Source organism: Pan troglodytes, chromosome 6 (assembly GCF_028858775.2).
Source record: "Pan troglodytes isolate AG18354 chromosome 6, NHGRI_mPanTro3-v2.0_pri, whole genome shotgun sequence".
NCBI classification, from domain to species: Eukaryota; Metazoa; Chordata; class Mammalia; order Primates; family Hominidae; genus Pan; species Pan troglodytes.
In genome coordinates, this window is record NC_072404.2 from 18,715,546 (window position 1) to 18,730,125 (window position 14,580).

Consider the following 14,580-nt stretch of genomic DNA (forward strand, 5'->3'; position numbering starts at 1 on the left):
TTTTCTAATATCTGTGGAAAAAATTTTTGTATTATCGCACTTTCCCAATATTGCTATGAATTCATAATGACACTTGTCAGGTTGTACTGTAATAATGATAATAGTTTGAATTTCTGTCTCCCCTTGTAAATAAGGAGTTTTCCCAGGACATGATTTGGATTCTGTTCCTCTTTGTATGCCCCATAGCGTCCAGCGCATTGCATGGAATGAATGACTCTCATTCTACGTGTGCACGTCAATTCAGCGTTGGGGATATTGTCCGCAAGAGCACAATTTCAACTTCTCTTGCTTCATTCAGGAAAAAAGATCCCAGACATGTGATGTGTCATTGTGAAATGATTTCTTCACTCTCCCGTTAATGGTTTAGTTAATGGTTTTCTTTGACTAATGGAGAATTTTTTTTTTTTTTTTTGAGACCGAGTTTCGCTCTGTCGTCCAGGCTGGAGTGCAGTGGCGCCATCTCGGCTCACTGCAAGCTCCGCCTCCCGGGTTCACGCCATTCTCCTGCCTCAGCCTCCCAAGTAACTGGGACTACAGGCGCCCGCCACCGCGCCCGGCTAATTTTTTGTATTTTTAGTAGAGACGGGGTTTCACTGTGTTAGCCAGGATGGTCTCGATCTCCTGACCTCGTGATCCACCCGTCTCGGCCTCCCAAAGTGCTGGGACTACAGACGTGAGCCACCATGCCCGGCCAGACTAATGGAGAATTCTTTTGCCCCATCGATAAGCTCTTCAAAGTCAATGTAGAGCACAGGAAGGGAAAGTCACTTCTTACACATTTCTGTGACTCATGCTTTTATTTCAGGCCTCTACTTGTGAGACTGACACTTGTGCCTATAACATGCTGTCCTCACACTTTAAGGAAAGCTGGAGGAGCAAAACACGTTGGCCATCTTTCAAGACATTATAAAACATACCAAGAAATCCCCAAACTTCCAGTGAATGATACTTTATAGATGCTCAACTTAAAATAAAAGGTTAATGTTGCTGTTTGTAACTGTGATCAATCAGTTAAATATGTGACAAAAATTAAGAAAAAATAATGCGGTTGAAACATTGCAATTTATAGCTGGAAAACATGTCTGACCCTGTGAGCCATAAAATGTCTCAATAGCATGTAACTTCTATTTTTTACCTGTATATAGTGAATGATTTCAGAATCTCCCTAATGAGTGATCTCATGGAAAGCCTCTCCAAAGTTCTACCAATTTTAGATTATTTCTATGTTAAGGCTATAGGACATTGAGATAAATTCTATATAGTGTATTAGAAAGTACATGAGATTTTCAGTTGGATGCCCCTTACTTATAACTTTTTAAAAATTTTTTTTGGCCAGTTTCATGCTATGTTACTTAAATTATCTTAAGCTCCATTTTGTTGGCTATAAACCTGGGACAAATTATACCGCTCTTTTTATAAGAATATTGTGTGAATTAAATAATATGATATACATAAACCTGTCAGGGTTACTCAGCTACCTGACATTTGTGAGGAAATCTTAAGGTTGGTTGATCTTCGAGTTGCTGTGGGAAGAAACCATCTTTTGGACTCAGATCTAAGAAAGGGATGGAATCTAATGGCCTTGGGCATTATCTGAAGAGTTCCATTGCTGTGCTGAATTTTCTTACAAATTTGGTTATCATTTAGCATGCCTCTACTTCTCAAGTAGAACAAATTGTTCAAAGTTAAAATGTCGAACTTCTTGCAGCTGACCATTAGCTGCATAGGATTTGCAAGAAAGACTGCATGCCGAACAAATGGGTATTTTCCAGAAAACTGAAATTGGCAATTGGAAGAAGTCTTGCATCTTACTCTAATTAAGGCTTTCTTTGTTTCAAAACTGGCTCTCACAATCACAGGAATGTGAAATGTGTCCCTTAAAATAGTTTACGATTTTAAAAAGCTAGATTCAAATTCAGCTATGTCCTTTTAGTAACTGATAAATGGTTGCACTTCCCCATCAAGTTTATTATTCATTTTTATGGCTTAACTTAACTTAGATCTTGGTTAAATACTTTTAGCTTAATATAATTTACAATCCACTTATTCAGAATACAGAATTAGATTGAAAGTGCTATTATGTTTCACTTAAAGCCTGTCTTTCTTAATCCTTCTGTTAATTTAATCTTCATGAATTTCATTTTGTTTGGATATTTGTCCCTACTCAAATCTCATGTTGAATTGTAATCCCCAGTGCTGGAGGTGGGGCCTGATGGGGGGTGTTTGGATCATGGAGTGGGTCTGTCGTGGCTTGGTGCTGTCTTGCGCGATAGTGAGTTCTCCTGAGATCTGGTCATTTAAAAGTGTGTGGCACCTCCCTCCCCAACTCTCTCTCTCTGATTCCCACTTTCACCGTGTGATGTGCCTGCTCCTCCATCGCCTTTCACCATGATTGGAATCTTCCTAAGGCCTCCCCAGAACCAGATGCCACGATGCCTCCTGTACAGCCTGCAGAACCATGAGCCAATTAAACCTCTTTTTTTTAAATAAATTATGCAGTCTTAGGTTTTTTAAATAGCAACACAAGAATGGCCTAATACATTCATGTATTAAAAAAGATAATGGCATTTCACAGAGGCCTTGTGTTTTCATGCCCCTGACAATCTTATAAATTCCAAAAAAGATAGGTTCACCTATTGATAGATTTAAATGAACTTCTTTCCTTTATCAACACTCTCCCTCAAATGGTGGCAACTATATTATGTTTTCTTTCATCTTGTTAGGATCAGCATTTCCTCCTTTTCCATATTTGCATTTCTCTCCATTTTTGAATGATGCAATTAATTACATTTTAAATAGTTAAGCAGTTCTTATGTTAAAAAAGGAAGGCTACTTCCCTTTATTTTTAATCTTCCACAGCTGTCTACATTTCTTCTTTATAATGACTTGTTCAGAAAAGACAAGGGCAGAGGGAAAACCAGGCCCCTCGCAGGAGGAATTAGATAAAGAAGAACAGCTCAATAAGTCTGAGATCATAAATGGATTAGCACCTCTCTTAGGCATACCTAACACTGGGGCAAACGATTTATTTCAGGGAAAAAAATTTATTTCTGATTTATATCAGAGAGAAGTGACTGATATATTTTATGTTAAAAGAGTTTGAGAAGACCTGAATAATCTACAGTGCATCATGGGTATTATAAAATTATGTACAGGTTATAAAACTATAAATAGGATGAGCAAAACCCTTAAGGTGTTACTAAGATATGACTGAGGGTACCCAACTAATATTTGCAGCCTAAATTCAGGTTGGATGTCAGACTGCATTGAAGGTGGTCTACACAATGTTAGAGGTAATTCTCTGACAGTGACTGGTTACATAACATTACTGTTAGCTTTCTGGGCTGCATATCAAAAGGCAAACATCTAGCATACCTACTCATAAGCTGTTTATTCTAATTTCTCTTTGACAAATTAATCACACTCCAAATTTATTGAAATGTTTGTTGAAACATTTCCTTCTAGAATTGTTCTTGAGGATTTGTGATTGTTAAGAGTTATGTCTACAATAGCTTCAAGTGATTAGATTAAAGATAATAGTGCAGTGGAACAGCTTTCTGAGTTAGACTAGATGTGGTAAGCATGTAATATTCTTATATCATTGGTGTGTAGTAAATTCTTTTTAGAAGAACTCATTTATGTAATAGCCATAAATTTTAAGATGCTCTGGAGGTGGATAAAAATGAATAAATTCCTATATTTGGGTAGTTAAAATTTTTCAAAACACTGTTACAAAAATAGTTTTCCCACTTTAAAAAATTAGGTCTCTTATAAATAGATCAGAAATGTTACTATGGCCTAATAAAAATGTTAAGCCTTTGAAATAATTTTTTATGGAAGTACATTGTGTTATGTTTAAGATGTTAAAAAAAATTCTGCAGGAATTACCCATGTGAAGATGCTATGATACAATTTCTTTTATATTTGTATACTAGCTACTTTCAAAATGGACATGAGTTGATTTACAGTAAAAGACACATGTAAAGTAAAAGACACATATACAAGAAAAGGAGACAGCAACTGTATTTTGAGGGTAGAATTAGTGTTTCTGATATTGGGGGGTTGAGGAATGGGTCTGAGCTTCATGGCAACCAAAGCAAAAAAGATATATGGTAGATCTTATAATTAATTTTCAAATAACAAGAGAAATAATCTTTGAAAGAATTTTTTCCTCATTCTATATCTAAAATATATATATCACATAAGATCTTATATAGGAGACATGCAGCGTACTAGTTACATCTCTAAAAGATATTCAGTAGCAAACATACACTTTTTTTATGTCATTATAATCAAACTCAGCAGAAATTTTTCTACAAAGGGTTAAATTAATGGCTTTTTAGTGCAACTTAATTCAAGGACAGGACTCAGAAAATGTAGACAAGCACATAGCAAGATGTCCTATCAGACAATGTCTCCATAAATGGAACTTCTCTCAGCTGGTCTTATGATGACAGCCAGAGAAGAAAGGTCAAGACCATGCTATTGAGGGGCTTAAGACAGCGCCTAAACTGGTGCTGTCTCTGGTGCTGAGAGGAGATCCTCTCCCACGTCCACCTCTTTAGGGATCACTGCAATGGCTCCTTAACTGGCCTCCTTATACCCTCATCTGCATCAGTCCATTTTCCACATGACTATGAGCGCCTCAGATCCAAGTTGGATGGATTTTCATGTCCTGCTTAACATCGCTTAATGATCCTCCCTAGACTCCACAGTCAAAGGAGCCCTTTATGGCTCTCCCTTTCTCTCCAGTAGCACACCTCACCACTCCTCCTTACCTCTCCCTTGAAGTCGGGGCTCCAGCTACACAAAGTACTTTGTAGTTCCTAGAGAGGTGCATGCTATTCATTGCCTCCACACGTAAACTTCTTCTGCCTGGAAATACCTCATTTTATTGGTTTCCTTGGCAGAGCCCTCCTCTTCTTTATTCCTTCAAAGATGCACACGCTTCTGGAAGATGTCTGAAAGCTCTTCCACTTCTTTTCTATACAAGCGCATAACCCTCTGTATCTACTTATATCATAATTGTAGCACATTATGCCTAACTGTAGTCAGTTAGACATTATCACACAAATTGGACTACTTGAGTCATTGCTTTGCTAACCAATATCCCAAGCTAGAATATCAACTGTCTGGATATGGACTCTTTATCTTCCCTCTGTACAGCCAGGCCCAATCAACACCCGGCACAGTATGTGCTTAGTGTATGTTTGAGAATTTAACTAATCTTTATTGCCTGAATTCCTAGGAGAGTGCTAAGACAGTTTCTGTCACATAACACATGCTCAAAAAATAAAACACTAGTTGCAAGAATGGAGATTGTTGATTGAGTGAGTGAAAGGATGCAACAGAAGTAAGTCTGATATTTTGATGTGAAAGTGGAAGATTCTAACCTAGTTTCATGATAGAAGAGAGAGCTAATTAGTGAGCAGACAAGGCCCCCAGATTCCTTAAAAACCTGAGTGTTCAGTTGAAACACCAGAGGGGATTACAATCTGCAGAGCAAAAAAGTTATTAAGCACCTCATGCACAAACAATCCCTGTCCTTACCCCTGCAGAATGACTTGTTTTTAGCAGCACTGATACATGTGATATTCATAAACAGATCTCTGAGCCCGATGTTTAAGAACAATAAAATTCAGAATATGTTTGGTTTTGACACAGCACTTCTAAAATCAGGTTTTGCTGTGTTTCTTGTCCATTTATAAATGAATGACTGACATGTGTTTGACCGCAGAAAAAATGTAGTTTGTCAAGACTAGGGCTTCTTACACAAAGGAAGCTGCTTTCTGAGATGTGTCCACAACACCGGAATATCATGTTTCTATTTGGCATTCTTGGGGGAAGCCAGAGCAATCTTGAACTTGTGCTTTACCATTATTTAAATGCCACTTATTAAATTTCACATTGACTCAACTTCCCAGGTCATAAAAATCAAGTTTATAAAATTTGCAAACAATGAAATTAGATATTATATAAGAAATGACATTTTAAATCGAAAAACCATCTGCCTGGCCCAATGTTATATTAATAATAATGTTATTATTTAACTAATTTTGGAAATACCTAGGATATACATGTAGAGGACTATGTGGGTGGGAAATTGAAAAAATATGCTTTTATTTTAATGTTTTTGTGCTTTACGAAAAATACAAAAATACAAGGTGATGTACATGTTACAAATATATGTAAGTATATTAATTGTAAGGTTAAATGTGGTCATTTCTACTTATAAAAAAGTCATCATTTATTAATATAAATTTATTGGAAAATAATATAGAACTAGAAGATAAATCAGTTTAACTGGGAAAATCAGGCATCAAATACTAAAACCAAGATTTACTGAAATACCTTTTTGTCTTGAAAAAAAAAAAAAACTCCATAATTTGCATTCTTTCCTTTTACAATTTGACCATATGGAAGAAATCCAGGTTTAATTGCTTGTTACAACGGTGATATAAAGGACATTTAATAATTTTCTGTGTGAGTGTGCTTTTTCATAATAGCAGTTTCTTTGTTGGAAGCATGACAGATGACTGGCTAATGGCTGGTGGGAGAGAAGAGAATGTTAAAAGTAATGCCACATAGGGAAAGAAGCATGGCAGACAGAGTTCACCAGAAGAAAGACATGATGTAAGATTTAAATTCCAAAAGACTTTTATTGTTTTTGAATAATTTGTTACTTTCTTGGGTTGCCACACAAAATATCCATGGTTATGTGAAATAGTTCCACAAATGTCTTATTCGTACTTAAAGATGAAAATTATTTATTTTTGGAGCCTAGACAGATTATATCCTTTTTCTGTTATTTCTACCATGATTTGTCGGATAATTTTATGAAATTTATTTATTTCATTTTCTTTTTATTAGCCAATTGTAAGGTGGGGGTGGGGGGAAGTTCTTTTTGTTTTTTTGAGACAGAGTCTCTCTCTGTTGCCCAGGCTGAAGTGCAGTGACGCGATCTCGGCTCACTGCAAGCTCCGCCTCCCGGGTTCACGCCATTCGCCTGCCTCAGCCTCCCGAGTAGCTGGGACTACAGGCGCCCGCCACCGGGCCCGGCTAATTTTTTGTATTTTGAGTAGAGACAGAGTTTCACCGTGTTAACCAGGATGGTCTCTACCTCCTGACCTCGTGATCCGCCCGCCTCCGCCTCCGAAAGTGCTGGGATTACAGGCCTGAGCCACCGCGCCCGGCTGGTAGGGAGAAGTTCTAATTGTGAGACACTACAGATGGTGTATTTAAATGTAGGCATATATTAAAATGATGTTACAGTGGTATGACTTTTTTAATTTGGCAAGCTCAGATTTCACTTAAGTTACATTCTTGGTGACATGGTATAGGGCAGGCAGCAGTTCAGAGCACACACCAGAGAGTGAAGCTGCCTTGGGTGTATGCCTAGCACTATCTGTTATAGTCTGTAAAATCTTGGACAATAAACTTAGTCTTTCTGGGTCTCAAATTCATTTATAACATTAGGATGATGTCAGTCATTTCTAAACTCACAGGGCTGTTATGAAACTAGATGTATTAATGTATTAAAAGCAGCTAGAATACTGTATGGCTCATAGTAAGTGCTATATTGCTAACTATTTTTATGATTAAATGTTAGAACTGACCTCACCTGTGCAAAGACCATTCTGGTACATTCAGACAATTTCGGGGTGGGAAAACATCCACAACTCTTCGTGCTCCTGGTAAACGATGATTACACAATTTCTAAGGAATGCCATGAAATAATAAGTCACCAGTGTAGATTTAGGTCTAGGGAATAAGAAGAGGTATACTTAACAGGAAAAGAGAGAGAAGAGAAAATGAATAAAGAAAATTCATGTGACTCTTGGAAAGAAATTAAAGATTCCTTCAAGCAACTTAAAAGAGCGACAGAGAATGAAAAAGTAGAAAATAAACTTAATCAGAGCTGAATTATTCATTTCTCCTTTAGTGGGAGGGACTTGTGGGTGAAGAAGGAGGCTATAGACATGGAATGTACCCCTTTTTCTGTTAGTCAACGGATCTTTTCTAGGAAGGCAGCAGCACATGGAGAAAGACTCTATGGCATTGGTGGAAATGATGGTGAAACTCTCTGATTTCCTCTGCTGGAGGGTTTCTATAGATCATCGACAGGGTGGAGAGGTGGAGGAGTGTCAAAGGACAGTTTCCCAGAATCTTGTATGTCTGTCCTAACTTGCCTTGTAGAAAGCCAAGCCCAAATGCTATAACTCCTTCCAAATAATTGCAAGTTGGCTTCATTTTAGAATAAAAATCTGACATTATAAAAGCAGGGAACCAGATAACGACCTAATTTTACAAGGTGAATGAATAATAAACTAGTTGTGCTGTTTTGTTGAAGCTTGGTTGAGCTAGATAATCTTTATTTCTATGGCTACCAGGAAGCATGAACTGATTTATCACATTGATTTTCTTGTATTGTGTGCATAATTACAAACCATAAATGCAAACACTCTCTGAGTGGGCTCAGCCCCAAGAGCCCTTAACCATGGTGGAAAACAGTACCAAATTATTTCTCTGGGAACATATTAAGGACCTAGTCTTCAAAAATCAGGAACCACTATTGGTGGTTAAAGTCAGGCTCTGATGTGAAAAAACAGCTTAATTAGTAAATCCAAATAGAAATCACCAGGTTTTTAAAAAGCAAATTTAATTCTATTCCAATTCACTTCAGATTTTTGAAGAAAGGCAGTTGATGAGTTTATCAACTAAACTACAATGTCTCAGAGGTGGTACTGGTTCTAGAGTTACTTTTTATAAACACTGTAGACATTGACCTTCATTTGTCTACACTCATGCCTTTCTTTTCTCTGTCCCTCCAATTTATCATGCTTTGTTGCAGCAACTAAGGTTTCCTTTAGGTAACTGCAAACTAACAGGAAGGCCAAGCGAAAAGCCATTTCTTCCCCTGAAGTAAATACCCATGTCTCATGCCACTTCAGGCATTAATCCTATCCCTCAGTTTTTATGCAGTTGTTTGATATTTGATAAATAAGCCACGTCAATAGAATAGTGCCTGACAATAGATTATGTTCCATCTTGTTGCCAGTATAGGTCATCTGGAGATGCAATGTCTTAACCCAAAGAAATAATTCTAAACGGTGTGTTTTTCATCCTATAGTAAGCTAGCAGAAAGAAAAGACTTAATGCGGGAATGCGCTTATGATTCATTGAGTTATTCTTCTAAGTAGTTATCAACTTATCTTGGGAAGAGTCTGTACTTTGCTGGACAGCTAGTACCAACAGTATATGAGGTAACCACATAATTATATAATTATATAATATGGATGTTTTTGAGAGTAAAAGAAAGATATTAATAATTACGTTGGACTGCTGGGCGCGGTGGCTGACGCCTGTAATCCCAGCACTTTGCGGGGCTGAGGCGAGCAGATCACAAGGTCAGGAGCTCCAGCCCACCCTGGCTAACATGGTGAAAGCCCGTCTCTACTAAAAATACAACAAATTAGCCAGTCGTGGTGGCACGCGCCTGTAGTCCTAGCTACTCGGGAGGCTGAGGCAGGAGAATTGCTTGAACCTGGGAGGCAGAAGTTGCAGTGAGCCAAGATTGAGCTGCTGCATTCCAGCCTGGGCGACAGAGCAAGACTCCATCTCAAAAAAATAAATAAAAATAAAAAATAATAATCACGTTGGACAACAGATGTAAACCAGGACTGTCCAAGGCAAACAAATGAAATATATGTTCACTTTCTGCCCAGATGACAGCTAGGTATTCTTCTTATTCTGTCACTATGAATTCCTTTTCTATATTATAATTTATGGCTTAAAGAATAAAAGGTTATTGCTATATTTATTTATTAATTATGTCTCTGGGATAGAAGCTATATTCATAGAGCATATTGTGTCAAATAATTTATGGTATTTTTAGAAGACCTTGTACTTCTAAACTGGGCCTACGTTTTTCTGCTTCAACACTTTTATAATTTTATTTTACTACAAATATATGTATACACACACACTTGATTTTATGCAGTTCAGCAGCAAGAACTGGGCCTTTGGAGTCCGAAGAATCCTTGTTCAAATCTTTATTATCACTATCTGGCTATGTAACTTTGGATATATGACAGTGCTGAATATTTTTTAGGCTCTCTTTCTTGTAAAGCAGTGGTAAAATACCTACTGTGTTATGAGGATTAGTTCAGAGCTGGAAACGTATGGTTTTCCAAAGTAACTGTTATAGCTGATAGATAGAGAGAAAGATAGATACATAGATAGTAGTTTTAATTAAGATAAAATTGTATTAGGTTGAAAATAAGTTCTATAGAAAAGCAATCACTGCATGTTCTCACTTATAAGTGGGAGCTGAATAATGAAAACACATGGACGCAGGGAAGGGAACAACACACACTGGGGCCTGCTGGGGTGGGGGTGCAGGGAAGGAGAGCATCAGGAAAAATAGCTAACGGATGCTGGGCTTAATACCTAGGTGATGGGTTGATTTGTGCAGCAAATCACCATGGCACGTGTTTAACTATGTAACATCCTGCACATGTACTCCGGAACTAAAATAAAATAAAATAAGTTCTAGGTTTCAATTATTTATAGCTTTAATAACTTCACTTTGATAGTGCCAATATGGAAAGACATGGAGCAAGCTATATTCTTCAGATGTGTAAACCAAGAGAAGCTCCCCAACATGCTAAAAATGGTAGCAAATTTGAAACAGTAGTTTTTAAGTAAGTCACACTTGCTTGACAGATGGCTTAGGCATTGGCCATGTTTAAGTTTAAACAATCCAATTTCAACCTGGCGGAATTGAAAATATAATAATAGAGCTGGCTGAGAAAATAAAACATCCTCATTACATCATGAAAAACAACCCCTTTAGTTATAAAATAGATCCTTACTATTTCCTCTGAAAAAGGACAAAAAGAAGTAGAGCAGAGAACAACTAATTGGATTTTTGCACATGCCTTTGTTTATAACGTGAACAGTCGTTAAGCGGTTTCACAATTTTGCTCATGCAGAGCATTAAACGTGTTTCTGAAGTAAACTGGGGCAGCTGGGAAGGGAACTGCTACGTATATTTATACTCAAAGCTGGAAAACCATGATGTTCAAAATATAATGAAGTGTAATTTTTCTGCCTAGCTTTGAAAAGTTTTGGGACTAATACATGAAAAATTATGTTGATTCTTTTTCTGCCTATGAATGTAGAGTAATAGTATTGCAGTTGACCAATCTATATGATTTTAAAGAGGGAATTGATGATTTTATGTAATAGAGCATCCTATATACTGTGCTTACAAGAGTCTCTTAGTGATTACAGATGTTTAGCATACTAGTGCAGTGGTCCTCAAACATTAGCATGCATCAGAATGATCCGTAAGGCAATGTATTGAAACACAGTTTTTATTGAAATATGCTGCTAGAGCCAGTAGATAATCACATACAAAATAATGCAGTTGTACCCTAACCTCAAATCATACACAAAAATTAACTCAAAATGAATTAGAGATTTAAGTATATGGGCCGAAACTAAAAAAAGTATTACATTTAGAATAAACTAGTGACTGTGGTTTAGACAATAGTTTCACAGATATGACACCAAAAGCATAAGCAGCAAAAGGCAGAATAGTTAAATTAAACAACAACAAAATTTAAACATTTGTATTTCAAAGGACACTATAAATAAAGTGAAAAGACAGCCAACAGAATGAGACAAGTTTTTGCAAATAATATATCTAAGGGACTTGTGCTAGAATAAATAACAATTATAATTCAATAATAAAAAGACATGTAACTCAATTACAAATAGGAAAATGACTTGAATACACATTTATCCAAAGAAGATACACAAATGGCCAGTAATCATATGAATATTTGACATTATTACACATTAGGGAAATGCTCTTCAAAACCATAATGAGAAATCGTTTTAAACCCACAAGGATGTTGAGAATCAAAAAGTCAGATAACAACAAGAATTGGCAGAAATATGGAGAAATTAGAACTCTCATACACTGATGGTGGAAAGTTTCTGTGGAAACTACAATGGTGCAGTTTCTATGGAAAACGGTTTCGCATTTCCTCAAAAGGTGAAACACAGAATTACCATATGATTCAGCAATTTCATGTTTAGATATATACCCAGGAGAAGTGAAAATATATGTCCACACACAACTTGTACATAAATGCACATAGCAGCATTGCTCATAATAGCCAAAAAGTTGAAACAACCTAATCATCCCTCAATTGATGAACGGCTAAATAAAATGTGGTATATCCATATGATGGAATATTATTTGACAATTAAAAGAACTGAAGTACTTATTCATGCTGAAACATAGATGATCCTTGAAAATATTATGCTTAATGAAAAAAGTCAGTCACAAAAGACCATATATTGTATGGTTCCATTTATATTAACTGTCTAGAATAGGCAAATCTGTAGAGTCAGAAAGTAGATTTGTGTTTGCTTAGGTATGGATGGATCAAGAAATGAAGGTGTGATGGCTTAAGGCATGCAGAGTTGTTTTCAAGTAATAAAAATGTTCTAAAATTAACTAGTGGTGGTTGTACGATTTTGTGAATATACTAAAAGTCATTGAATTTTACACTTCAAGTGGAAAAATTGTATGGCATATTAAGTACATCTCAAGAAAGCTGTTAAAAAATATGCTGAGTGCTTGAGTTCACCTCTGTTACCTCTGCATTGGTATATGTGAGAGGGAAATTGAGAATTCACATGTCTGGCAAATTCCCAGGTTGTTACCACAGATGCTGATCCAGAAACCATACTTTGAGAACAACTGCAGTGGTGCTTTACAGCCTTGCCTGCTTATTAGAATCACTGAGAAGCCTGGAAAAAATCTGGATTCCTAGGACTACGACAGTCTCTCTGGCGTGAGGCCCACGTAACTTTCTAAAGCTCTCCAGGTGATTCAAACTAATGTTCAATAAAGTTTGGAACCTCTGACAAATAGGTTGACACTAATAGTTGTGGGAGGGGACAAGAGCCCTACTACAAGTAGGTGCTTTATACCTCTCAATATTCTAAGTAAGAGAATTAGCTTTAAGTGGAAGTTAAGAAAATAATTATCAATTCCAATACCATATTGACAAAAAAGTTGATCTTCCAATTCTCACAGCGAGCATCAAAATATCACAAATCCATGAGAAGCAAGGTTTCTCTGAAAAAAAAAAAAGAGAAAAATATCAAATTCAAGTGAAATCCAACACATTCTTTTTTTTTTTTTTGACAGTCTCTTTCTGTCACCCAGCCTGGAGTGCAGTGGTGCGATCTCGGCTCACTACAAGCTCCACCTCCCGGGTTCACGCCATTCTGCCTCAGCCTCCTGAGTAGCTGAGACTACAGGCGCCCACCACCACACCCGGCTAATTTTTTTGTATTTTTAGTAGAGACAGGGTTTCACCGTGTTAGCCAGGATGGTCTTGGTCACCTGACCTCGTGATCTGCCTGCCTCAGCCTCCCAAAGTGCTGGGATTACAGGCATGAGCCACCATGCCCAGCTGAAATCCAACATGTTCTTAAAGGTTCTCCATATTATTTTCATTGTATCTCAGGTATTTTTTCATAAATATCTAAGATCCTACAGAGACTTTTTCTCCCTATGTAAGTGCTCCTGCACCAGAAAATTGTCTAATTCTGCTGATTTTTCCCCTCTTCTCATCATATAAACAAATATACACCTCCTTCATTCTCTAACAATGACAACAAGAAACAAAGCTGTTATTAAAAGTAATGGGAAAAATCACAATTACTTTTGAACCAATCTAATACTATCATGGCCATTATCATAATTTCCCAGATGTTCAACCCAGGTAAGTAGCACAAACAAAGGTTAGTCACGGTGTACAGGCAGGGACTCACTTGGTCTGGAAGCGGTAAGCTGGAAAGCCAGCTCGGGCAGCAACAAAATTCAAGAACATGGGCATGAGGTAGGGTTTGGCACTCAAAGCTAGCATAAAGGAACAGTCATGAAATGACATTTTGACATGCAGACTTTGAGCAAAACTAGGGCATAAACACTGATCCATGGGAGATTCTGCCAGCCCTCCACTCTGGTTTAAGAAGCATTTCTCTTGTGGGTTACCAGGAATAAGCAAGACTCAGCTCTGTAGTTGCAGATGAGTGCAGTAGGAGGTCAAGTGCTCTGGAGAGTCCCCTGGTTTCCCAAAGCCCCTCTTAGCCCCACCTGAACCTGAAGTTTGAGTAAAAATGAGCTGGATGACGAGTGAAGATTAGAAAGGAGGGCCAGGGTGAGAGTGTATATAGTGTGGTTTGGCAATAAAGGAAGAGGTATAGGCAGACATGAGTCAAGAGAAAACATAGTAGTTTATAGCGGGGTGTCCAATCTTTTGGCTTCCCTGGGCCACATTGGAAGAAGAATTGCCTTAGGCCACACATAAAATACACTAACACTAATGATAGCTGATCAACTAAAAAATAATAATAATAATAATAATTATATATATATATATATAAATAATCTCATAGTGTTTTAAGAAAGTTTAAGAATTTGTGTTAGGTTGTGTGGCCCGTGGGCAGTGGTTTGGACAAGCTTGTTTTATGGGGACAAACAGAAGTCCA